We start from the raw sequence: 13,318 nt of genomic DNA, 5'->3' as shown, positions 1-13,318 counted from the left end.
TTAAAAAGATATTTTCCACACAATTTAAATCAGCCACGAACTAGAAATTTGTTGTCATTTTTCCACTTTCTGGAAAATATTTTTGATTCCAACCAAACATTAGAAAATATTTTCCAGAAAATATTTTCTACCTACCAACTAAACATGAGAAAATAAGTGAGAAATCAACTTGTTTTACATGAAAATATTTTCTAGGAAAACATTTTTCTTCGTTCCAAACACACCCTTAGAGTAAAATAATTTGATACATAGAAGGGCTAAGAGACAAAATTCATAGATTAAATAAATAATAGTCTCTTGCACAAAATATTTTATGTTCATACATGATTCCAGGGTATCGCACTCAAAGAAATATAACAAGGCAAATAATGCTTTTTGATCTGTTAATTAGCATTACTATAGCTCCTTTAAAATGTTAATTGAATATCTGTTTCATCGCAAATACTTTTCTATTAAATTTTCAAATAAAATAATTTATTTTCTAATTTGAAAATTTATACATTAACATACCTACTAAAGTTTAATTATTATCGTAATACAATAATGTACAATTTTTGACATTTCAAATGACAAGAAACTGCATTAGAAAAATGTCAAGCCCCAAAGCATTCTGTTTTTTTATTTCATGAAGCATAATATATAGGACAACCGGAATTTGGAATAAAATGAAACACCAGTCACATTTTTTATTCATCTGGTGTTTGTTATTTGTAACAAGAACTCTTTGAAGACTTGTTTAATATTTCAAAACTGGACTATATATATATATACAAATAAAATCTATTCAAGGACCTCAAGTAGAAGCTTCTATCAATAAAGGTTATTCGTTGTTAACTAACACTTAGGGAGTTAAGGATTTCAACATTCTTTAATTTTTTGAAAGTTCCCTTATATAGAATTATTTTAAAGATTCTTGTGGACCAGTACCACGAAGCAATTTGGTTTTTATGAAAATAATTGTCACATGATTACAACGATTTCTATATTTATTGTTGATTTTGGCCAACTAGAGATGAGAGTCACATTGAGCTACTCCAATAATGGATTGCTGGGACATAGTTAAGATCTATCTACGATTAATTAGAAGTCTCGAATTCGAGCTCTAAAAATGAAAATTAAAAAATTATGTTCTGCCGCTCCTAAAAAATGAATCCTACAAGATGTAAATCTAAATTTAATCGAATTTCAACGAGTGTATTGAACACCGAATAAGAAAACCACAAAGAAAAATTGTCAAGAACAATTCTAGCTTAATGATTAATTCATTGAGTATATTTACTAGCACTACTAGTTATATTGCTCTAAAATAGTGGCAAAAATATAATCATTTATAGCGCGTTTTGGCAACTATGTACTTATAAGTGAAATTGATAGAGTGGTTATGTAATTATGATAGAATCCCAATATTTTTAAATTTTTCCTCTTTAAATATTTCAAATAAATAGTCATGAAACTGGTTGCAGGAAAGAGTAAATTCAAAATTATTATACTTTAATTAACATTTGTTATATGAAGAATATTATGCTTGTCTCCATTTCACATTACTTTCTAGAAAGTGCTAAGGTTCAACTGTAGCATAGCAATATAAAATAAGTAATGTCCTTCAAGAAAAAAATTACTAAAGGAAACTAGAAAATTTGACCTTCCAAAATAATCTATATCTATATATAATATAAAGGAGAAATATAGATAAGGTGATGTGACACATTTTTATGGCCTTCAATTCTATGTTCTATGGCAAAAATACAATGAATAGGATAGAAACATTTATGAAGCGATTCCAATAGAAAAAAATAGCTAGAACAATCAGGTAAAGATCCAAAAGATATTGTTTATATATTAAATATTTAATAACAAATTTATGTACTCTTCAATGGTTTCAAATTTTACCCTTAATTTTACGTATAATTTTGCTTAATTCGTTTGTACTTTTAACCTCTCGTATTAATGTTTATTTTTTCCTCTATTGAGTTTATACTCTAGATGTTATGTTGTTTTACTTTTAAATATGACTCTTTTTTTAAGCTAGGTATAGAAGATGTGATGTGAAATGCCTCTAAAGTTAGCATTGTTTTTTTCTCCTTTTTATTTTTTGCTCCAATGATGTCATGTTTTGTTATGCATAATTATTTTAGAATTTATTTATAATGAAACGTGTCTTTTAAATACCAACAATTACCACTTTTTACTAAGAGAAACTAAGGGTGGGTGTTCGATATTAAGTTTGGGATTTTAAAATTTTGAATTGATAATTCAGTAATTGATAGTTAAAGGCGGATATCAAATATCGAATTTTTAAAATTAAATTTTGGTTCAGTATGATATTCGGTAATATAGTATTGAAGTTGTAGCCGATTGTATTACAAAGATAATACTATTGCTCCAATTATTTCTATTTTTCAATGTGAAGGCACAATATAATAGAAAATCAACAAGTAAGAATATATCCAAAAAAATAATCAAATTGACACAACTAAAAGACATATATATTTGGATTATTTATGTGTTAAGTCTTTAAATTTCTCTCTGGACTTGTACTAATGAGTAATGGACATGTTGATAGCTGGCCTTCATTAAATAAATAATTCGATATTCGAAAAATATTGAATACCAAATCGTACTAATGTCTCGTGCCAATCTCAAACCCAAATACCATAATTCTAAAATTTTACTCCCAAATACCATACTAAATACCAAATTATCAAAAAATTTGATTCGATTTGATAATTCGGTTTTCGATATTTTATATCCAACCCTAAGAGAAACGTAAGGCAACATAAAGTAAATATTTTTTATAATGAAAATTATAAATTAAAGTTTATTGGCACACCAAATTTTTTAATGCTATAACTTTGCTTCTTCAATTTTATATCAGTTACAAATATATATATATATTAGTGACTCAGTATTACTATTTATTTATTTTTTTCAAATTTTTGAATTAATGAAAAAATTACGCGACTAAGCAAACATATACTATTTAATTGTGTATCATAGCTATAGTTTAAACTAATTATCACTCACCACTATAGTTTAATCCGGGTTGCTAGGAGCACGTCCAGAATTTGTATAATTAAGCTTCCAATTATATAAATTCAGAATTTGTTTGTAGAAATTCAGAATTTGTATATGCTTACCCTAGCTTGTATATCATTATCATATTTATATATTTGATTTGTATAAGTTCTGAAAAATTCCTAAAATATATAAATACATAATTTTTATATACTTACCCTGTTTGTATATAGGCAGCGACAGTGAATTATAAAAATGGATGTGCGAATTATACAAACAATGTCTATAGCTACAATTACAAAATGTAGTTACCTAATCTATAGCTATTTTGGCCTATTAAATTTTAGGACTAAGCTACTTATGAAAATTCCACAAAATTGATACCACCCAAAAATGAATAATCCATTAAAAAAAGATTTTCCCTATGTGCAACTAGTTGGGCCTAGCCCATAAGAGCAACCAACCATTACATTCTTGTTAGGAGAATTTTCAGATATGACAAACCTTTTAAATATAATTACTCCATGTTATGTCGGAAAAAGATAGTTTAAAATTAATTTCAATTTTAGAGAAAAAAATCAATTTTGGAAAAGAAGAGTCGCCACTTAATTTTTTAAAGAAATTAAGAAAACTTAATTTAAAAGACCCTAACAGATTTAAGTCTTAAAAATTCAGAGAAAAAGATACGAGGTTCTTATTTCCACTTTGAGAAGGTGTTAAGCATTCAAAGTGGCCGCTAACACGCGGTTATCCGGCGATTTGAAACTCTTGATTTTGACTAACTTTGGGAAAATGTGTTTAACATTAATCAAGACATTAAACAATTTGAAAAGAATATAAACTTTAAAACATTTAGGATAATTTATAAGAAAAATAGACTTGGTATGAAAACGATTGAATAAAGGAGGGATAATTTAAATAAATCATTTAAATGAAACAAATGATCATAAAAATGGTTTCTCTTCAAAGGATTTAATTAAGTTAAACTAAACAATCAATATTAGAATTAATATAGGATAAATAAATATCATCAACTAATTAAATAAGAGTAAAGGCAAGCGAAGTAATAAAAATTAGTGATGCCTAAAAGGAATCATTTCATTTTTTTTAAACGTTAAACTACCTCAAATATATACAAACGAAAATATTTAAAAGTAGACGGGATAAAAAAATATTTATGTACTCATATTCTTTGGATCAACGCCGGCTTATTAATCGAAAGACAAAAATATAGTGTTTTGTCATTTTTCTGCTCGGGTCAACTTCCATCATTTTCGAAGGACCTATCTACCCCCACCCCTCGTAAGTTTATTTATTATTATGATCCTAAAACGATCTAAAAAAAAACTAACATCCCAAAAGGTGTCTAACGTCCCAACTTAATATCCAAGACGCATTAGACATACTATTCGGGTAGGTTTTAGACTAAAGAATATATAGGCATCCTAATTAGACACATCGTCAAACAAAATAGATAAGACTAGCAGTTAGTACATAAAATCTCAAGTAAGCCTCTAGATTAATTAATTAGCATGCTTAAAAACATAGATAAATAGTGAAAAGTCATAAAAATTACTGTGTGTGCGTACACAATCAGACGTATGTATCATACATATAAGAACTTGAATAATCATGGAGGCAACAACAACAACAACAACAACAACAACAACAAGCTCAGTATAGTCCCATCATGTGGGGTCTGGGGAGGGTAGAGTGTACGCAGACCTAACCCCCACCTTGAAAGGTAGGGCAGCTGTTTCCGAAAGACCCTCGGCTTAAGAGAGAAGAACAAGGGAGGAGAACCAAGGAAAACAAGGAAAACAAGACATAGGTCAGTAGAGCCAACCATATAGAAAATAATATAAAAATATAAATAATGAGAGTGATAAAGTCAGGGTAGTAAAGATCGGGGAGAAAGGAGCATTAACTACTATAGATAAATAGGATACCCAAAGTAAACCGGACCAACAAATATAAGCAGTAATCACATGCAAAAATCAAATGTTAATAAACAAATGAGCACAACTACGACTACTTATGGAGAAAAGATAAGCCACCTAGCCCGCTATCTTAATCTGAGTCCTCCACAACCTCCTATCTAAGGTCATGTCCTCGGTGAGCTGCAACTGTGCCATATCATGTCTAATCACCTCTTTCCAATACTTCTTCGGCCTCCCTTTGCCCCTCCTAAAACCGTCCATAGCCAACCTCTCGCACCTCCGCACTGGAGCATCTGTGTCTCTCCTCTTCACATGCCCAAACCATCTCAGTCTCTCTTTCCGCATCTTTTCCTCCACCAATTCCACTCCCACCTTATCTCGAATATCTTCATTCCTAATTTTATCCATCCTAGTGTGCCCACACATCCATCGCAGCATTCACATTTCTGCGACTTTCATCTTCTGAACATGAAGTTTCTTGATTGGCCAACACTCCGCCTCGTACAATAGAGTCGGTCTAACCACCACTTTGTAGAACTTGCCTTTGAGTTTTGGTGGCACTTTCTTATCACAGCACTCCGAAGGTGAGCCTCCATTTCATCCACCCTGCACCGATACAGTGTGAAACATCGTCGTCGATATCCCCATCTTCCTGTATAATAGACCCAAGATAGTTGAAGCTTCTTTTCTTTTGAATGGCCTGGGTACCAAGCCTCACTTGCCCGCCAGCCTCACGCGGCAGGCCACAGAACCTGCACTCCAAGTATTCTGTCTTAGTCCTACTCAATTTAAATCCTTTAGACTCCAACGTCTGTCTCTATCCCTCTAGCTTGTCGTTAACTCCGTTGTGAGTCTCGTCAATTAGGACTATATCATCCGCGAACAACAAACACCAAGGCACCTCACCTTGTATTTGTCTTGTCAATTGATCCATCACCAGGGTGAATAGAAACGAGCTAAGAGTCGATCCCTGGTGCAACCCCATCGTAACAGGAAAGTGCTCCGAGTCCCCTCCTACTGTCCTTACCCTGATCTTAGCTCCATCATACATGTCTTTAATTGCTCTAATGTACGCCACAGGTATACATTTCGCCTCCAAGCATCTCTATAGGACCTCTCTTAGAACTTTGTCATAGGCCTTTTCTAGGTCAATTAATATCATGTGTAAGTCCCTTTTTCGCTCCCTATACTGCTCCACCAATCTCCTTACGATATGAATGGCTTCTGTAGTCGAGCGCCCCGGCATGAATCCAAACTGGTTCTCTGAAATAAACACACTACTCCTCACCCTCATTTCCATCACCCTTTCCCACACTTTCATAGTGTGACTTAGCAGCTTGATACCTCTATAGTTGGTGCAACTTTGAATGTCTCCCTTGTTCTTGTACACGGGAATGATTGTTCTTGAATAATCATGGAGGCAAATTTTATTATTTAGACATATGAGGGAAATTTTAATTACTAAGGTGATTGTAATAACAGAAGGCCTGCTTGACAATTTTAGTTATTAACTAACAGTGTTTATAAAATCATATTAACATGATTTTAGTTAATAGTATGCTGAAATTTTTTTAAAATAATGTAACTATGGTTTTAAATATTATGTTGAAAATTTATTAAAATATCACAGGCATAATCTCTTTTATAAAATAACATTATGAAAACTTATTTAAAATTCTATAAGCATGATTTCTAACAATATATTGAAAATTTATGAAAAATAGTAAGCATGCTTTCTAATATGATTATATGCTGAAATATTTATTAAAATGTTATAGGCACGGTTTCAACATAAAATAATATGATAATAATTATTAAAATCGTATAGGCATGATTTCTACTCATAATAACATGATAAACATTTATTAAAATCCTATCAACATGATTTCTATGCAATTGACATGATGAGAGTATTAAATTAAGTCCTATGAACATGATGTCTAAATTGATAAAATATATGTCACCAATATTAGGCATAATTAATTTGGGAGGTCAATCTTAACCTATAAGCATGATTTCTACCTAAAGTAACCTTCTGAAAATATTCATTACATATTAATACATGGTGGAATTTATACATGATTTACAATTAGAAATATATATTTATTAAGTTCTATAGACATGATTTGCTATATGATATTAATATAAAATTCTATGAACATGATTTTTAAATGATTAGCATGTTGAAAAATATTAATTAATATATATATATATATAGACATGATATATTAAAATTATACAATTCTATCGGCATGATGTCTATGTAAAATGATATTCAAATCTAAATAGGATTAAATCATCATATTCAAAATTATTTAATAGATCCTACATATATAATGTTTAAACAATTAATATGGCAAAGTTATTGTTTGAAATTATAAGCATGGTTTCAGTTTCAAAAGACAAGTTATAATGTAAGGTAGTCATCAAAACAATCACTCCAATGAAATTTAAATAAATAAAAATAAACAAAGATAGCACATGTAAAATAAGAAAATTATTTTGAAATGTATATGATGATAAACAATATTTAATAAATTAACCTTAGATCATTTTATCTTATTTTATTTTACTTTTATTTTTATTAAAGCAAACATCTTTTTTAAAAAATGGAATACTTATATAGCATATAAATGAGCCTAAACATGTGAATATGAATATTATAACTATATCATGTAAACATATATCCCAAACACACATAAATTCATGATAAACTAAAAAATAAAAAAAATAAGCAAGTAGCAAGTATATTCTCTCCCCATGTATTTTTCCCTTTTATTATATACAAAGTTTATTATTACAGGCCAAAATAATTAAGAAAGAATAATGGACAAATAGAAATAATAAAACGAAAACTAAAACGAGAACTAAAACTATTTGAATCCTAATCCAAATGAACTCTTCATGTCTTGAACTTTGAAGCTCAAACCCTGCTAAACCATAAAGAAAATGCAAACAGTATACACATAATATGGATGTATAACATGATTATATAATTTTACTTCAATAAAGCAAACAAGCAAGGCAGGGACATTTTTAAAAACAACAAACTAACATATAAAGAAAGGTTGAGACTAACCTGGATACTTTAGTTAGGAAGAATAGGTAAATAGAAATTCGAACTGTGATGCCAAGCTAGAAACAGAATATTAAAGTATTCTAGAAGTATTTTTTTATTTTTGTTTGAGGTGTTTTAAAAAATGTGAAGTAAAATTTTCTTTACTTTTATTTCTCTACTCTCTATGTTTTTGTTCTCTTCTTTTTCTCTCTGTGTGTGTATCTCCTTCTCTAATGAAGATGAGAGATCTTCTTTTATAATGATCAAAACAATCATCAAACAAGAAAATCAACAGGCCACTATTTTAGTAAGACTTTTTCTCCCAAAATAGTCAATAAGAGGAGCCAAAATTTCAAAAGAGTTACCTAATTTCAACAACAAAATCCAAAATATTTCAACAACAAATCTATCAAGATTTTTAACAACCAAATCAATTATTGTGGTTTGGTCAAACTTAATCAAGCTTTATTTCAAAAATTGGTGAAAAAGTCATGAAACACATATTTTTGTTAGGGTAAAGGTTATTTTATTTCCGCCCATAATTGATTCTTTTCTTTTTCTTTGCAATTATTGACAATGGATCCCTCTTGACATGATATTTGAGACTTTTCTGACAAATATTAATATTGAGAATCCAAAGAAATTAGGTTTAGAGTTATTCAAGTTTAAGAACATCGATTATATATTCTATGAAATAAAAAATTGATCAAGGAATATTACATCTATTGTAATTAGACTCTAAAATTAGGTGATCATTTAACAAATCAGATTACATCATAATTAAACTAATTGCACCAATTTCAGAATCAACATAGAGTATACCAAAATCAGTGAATAATCAATTTTGTATCAAAATTTCAATTTCAAATACAAGCCGTTCTTAATAATATTCAGATCAATGACACACATACAAAATTAACCAAAATAATTAGGCAAATTCAAGGTCAATTTAGACAAAAATTGAGGTTTTAAACCCAAAATACAAGCTTTTGAATAGAATCCATAGCAATATAGCAAAAATAAACTTAACATCAAACTAACTTCAGATCTCGGAATTATCGCATAGAACCAACAACCAACACACATAATCTGCAATCTTAAGACAAAGAAAAAAGTGAATGAACCACCTTCACAAATCTTATATCTAACAGCAACAACGAATTGAAATGATATGCAGATTAGTCAAATTTTAAAAGAGAAATAAACTTGTACCAAGGACGGATTTGTGAAGATCTGTCTTTGACCTTTCGTCTTATTGGTTCAACGACGGCGCCTCACCTTCGTCGCTGACCGGAATCGCTGGCCTCTCCGTCTTTTCATACTTGTGGTTTTTACTGCGAAGGTGACGGGAGAAAAAGAAGAGGAGAACGGCATTGATTGCTGGCGGTCGTTTGGTCCTCGTCGATGGAGAGTGATGCGACGGTTGTGCCTGTCTTCTCCGGACAACAACTCGTTAGAGATGTTTGTTGTGGCTGCTGTTATTGAGGAGTGCGAGCTTCGCTCGCTGGAAAGAAAGGATGTTGGTCTGGTTGTTTGTTTTGTTGGATTCTGGTGGTGGCAGGTTGCTCGTGGTCATTTGGTTTGCCGATGGTTCACTGTGTTCTTTGTCGGTGGTGCCGGTGGTTACTGTTGGCGAAGGAGAAGCAACAACAATGAAGAGAAAGAGAAGTATAGGGTGTGCTCGCCGGCGACGATGAGAGATAGAGAATGTTGTAGCGAATTATACAAACGTTATACCCACGAATTATTTATATATCGAAATATACAAACACTGATATATATATGTATGTATGTATATATGTATGTATGTACGTATGTATTTCTATATCTTGCAAGCAAGATTGAGAGAGAGGAGGAGAGAGGCGAGCGAGAAAAAGAGAGGAAGGAGAGAGGCGAGCGAGAGACAAATTCTGTATGTATATCTGTCGAATTGTATATGTATATTTTATCAAAAAATTGTATAAATATAACTGGTATACATATGTATTTGTATATCTGGTAGGCGAAATTGAGAGAGAGGAGGAGAGAGGCGCGCAAGATTAAGAGAGGGAGGAGAGAGGCAAGCGAGATCAAGAAAAAGAGGAGAGAGGAGAGCGAGAGACGAATTGTATATGTATATTTGTCAAAAACATTGTATATTGGTAAGTGATATACATATATATTTGTCATACCACATAAATAGATAGTTATGTCTGCTGTGAACCATATTTATTTTTAAACTATACCCTAAACGCGTAATATAGTAGTAAGATTTGTCATACCGCATAATTTTCCCTTCTTGTTAGGGTACACTTTTCTCTCTTTTACTATATATTACCAATCTCGATTTCATTTAAGGTATGTTTAAGATATGAGAGCCACTAGTCCTCTTGTTAGGCTACACTTTTCCCTCTCTTGCTATATGTTGACAATTTTGATCCTTCACAACGTAAATTAATAATCGAGTTTTTTTAATTTTAAATAATCTAAAGTAATTATTTTTTAGATCAAAAAAAATATTTTTCAGTTATTTTAAAGTAATTTTGTCATTTTTTTAAAATTTTTGAATGATATATATAGTTATATATAATTATGTATATGATTATTAGCTTTTATACATATCCGAAAATAATCTAAAATAGACTTTTTTTTATTAATTACTTCGTAAATTAATAGCTTATATTTTAATTCATAATTAAGCTAATAAGTTTATTTTGTTAGAATTAACAAGCTTGTTAATTAATCAATGTTAATTCATCGTATTTAATTTTTAGCTGAATTTAACAATTAAATTAATTTGACTATCTCGTAAACCTAATTTGGGCAAACTTGTAATCAATTGGCCATTTCATAAATTAAAATTCCACCTAAATTCCTTTTTTTTTTAATTCCCACAAACATTACAACCCCACCCTTTTCCTTTTCCTTTTCCTTTATTCACCCCACCAAACCCATCATTATTCCCTAACCCCACCCTTTTTCTTTTCCTCTTTTTCACTCTACCAAACTCATCATTATTTCGAACAACCCCACTCTTTTTTCAATATTCCTTCATCTTTTTCACATCAACAATACCCAATGCCACAAAAAAAACACATGCATAGTACAAAATGAACAATTCTTCAACAAAGCAATTTCCCGCGTTCTTCTACGCGTGATTGATGTCGTGACTCGCGGAAAACAATTTGAATTTCAAATCTTCAAAATTTCTAATTTCTATCTAAAATATATCACGACCCAAAATCGGCCATGAGTGACACCCACAATTAACCTCCTAAGTGGGAGAATCCACGATACAACCCCAACTTATAAAATATGACAATTACGCGGAAACTCAATTTATTAGAGTAAGAGATAATAAACCACTAAAGTCTATTAGATACGTTTTCCCAAAACCTGAAAGTCATCACTTCAGGAACATCTAATTTTAAAATATTAAGTCTGAAAATATCAAACACTAGAATAAATAAATAACTTAATGTGTCCGAAAACTAAGGACATTATGCCATGCCCGAGAGAACCAAACACGAGCTAGAATGAATAGCTCACCCTGTAACTTGATGTGCTGAACACTGGCTAGAGCTGAGGTCCAATCGAAGTCGATGGAACACCTGCTGCACTCCACAAAATAAAACAAAGAAAAATACAAGTAGGGGTCAGTACAGGACAACATGTAGTGAGTAGGTATCATTGGCCGACTCAATAACACTTAACATGTGGAAACCAACAAGCTCAAGATCAAGTAACAACACAATGAACCATTACACAATCAGTCAACAATATCAAAAGTATACATGAGGACCCAAGCCTCCACACCCCGGTCTTTTGAGAAATGTGTTATTTGAGATTGGGTAGTATTAAGTCTTTATAATATGTTTTCCTTTAATATTACCATATCGGAATGTGGCACCTGATCCAATAATATCATGTCGGCTTCTGACACCCGATCCAATATATACCATTTCGAAATGTGACACCCTATCCAAATGTAATTAATTTATCATTCTTTGTTATCACATTCTACTTTATTAACAATATTTCATCAAGCCTTCTTTATTCAAGACACCATTTTTGATATGACAAGTTCAAGATTATGGATTCCACGGTCTTAGAATTTCAGACCAATCACAACAACTTATCAACCATCCAGACTACAAAAATTAAATGATTGAATAAGTCATCAATGCAAGGAAGGGGATACCTATTTCTAATAGTCAGCTTGTTCGGCTGCCTGTAGTCTATGCACATACGAAGGCTACCATCCTTCTTCTTTACAAATAAAACTGGAGCACCCCAAGGAGAGGCACTCGGTCTAATAAAACCTTTACCCAACAACTCCTAAAGTTGGGCCTTCAATTCCCTCAACTCAGCCGGGGCCATTTTATAAGGTGAAATAGAAATAGGGCGAGTACCGAACTCCAGGTCGATACAAAAATCTATATCTCTATCAAGTGGCATACCATGTAAGTCTGCGGGGAAAATATCCATAAACTCACGCACTATCGAAATATACTCAATCAATGGCACTTTAGAACTATCATTCCTAAGATGTTCTAGGAAGGCTAAAAAACCCTTACTCACCAACCTCTTAGCACGAAGAAAAGAGATAATCCGAACTGGGGAGGAAAGATAGTCACCCTCCCATACCAACTGATCCATCCCAGGCTTGGCTAATGTCACAGTCTTAGTATTGCAATCTAAGATAGCAAAATTTGGAGAAAGCCAAGTCATACCCAAGATTACATCAAAGTCAACCATCTCCAAAATAATCAAATCTACATAAGTTCTGCTCCCCACAAAAGTCACAAGGCAAGACCTATACACTTTCTCAACTATCACAGACTCACCAACAGGAGTAGAAACATGAATAGACATGTCAAGTAAGTCACAATGTACATTGAGTACATCAACAAATGCGGAAGATACATAAGAAAATGTGGATCCAGGATCAAACAATACGAAAGCCAAGCTATCGTAGACCAGAAGAGTACCTGTGATAACAACATCGGATGCCTCTACCTCTGACCTCCCGGGGAAAGTATAATAATGGGCTATGTCGCCTTTCTGACCATTTTCCTTATCGGGATGTGCTCCAGTAGTTCTAACCTGCCCATTACCCTGGTTGTACTGGCGATCACCACGACCTTGGCCACTACGTCCTCTAGAATGATGACCCCTACCATAGCCGTCGCCTCCACCTCTAGCTACTAGAGCTCTATAACCCTGATCATGCCAAGCCTGACTCTGCCTTGGAAAATATTTTCTGATATGTCCAGGCTCATCATATCCGTAACAATTCTTAGGTTCAAGAGTGGGTCTTTGTAAA

This window comes from Solanum dulcamara, chromosome 9, assembly GCF_947179165.1.
Source record: "Solanum dulcamara chromosome 9, daSolDulc1.2, whole genome shotgun sequence".
Taxonomy (NCBI): domain Eukaryota; kingdom Viridiplantae; phylum Streptophyta; class Magnoliopsida; order Solanales; family Solanaceae; genus Solanum; species Solanum dulcamara.
This window is presented reverse-complemented; position numbering follows the sequence as displayed.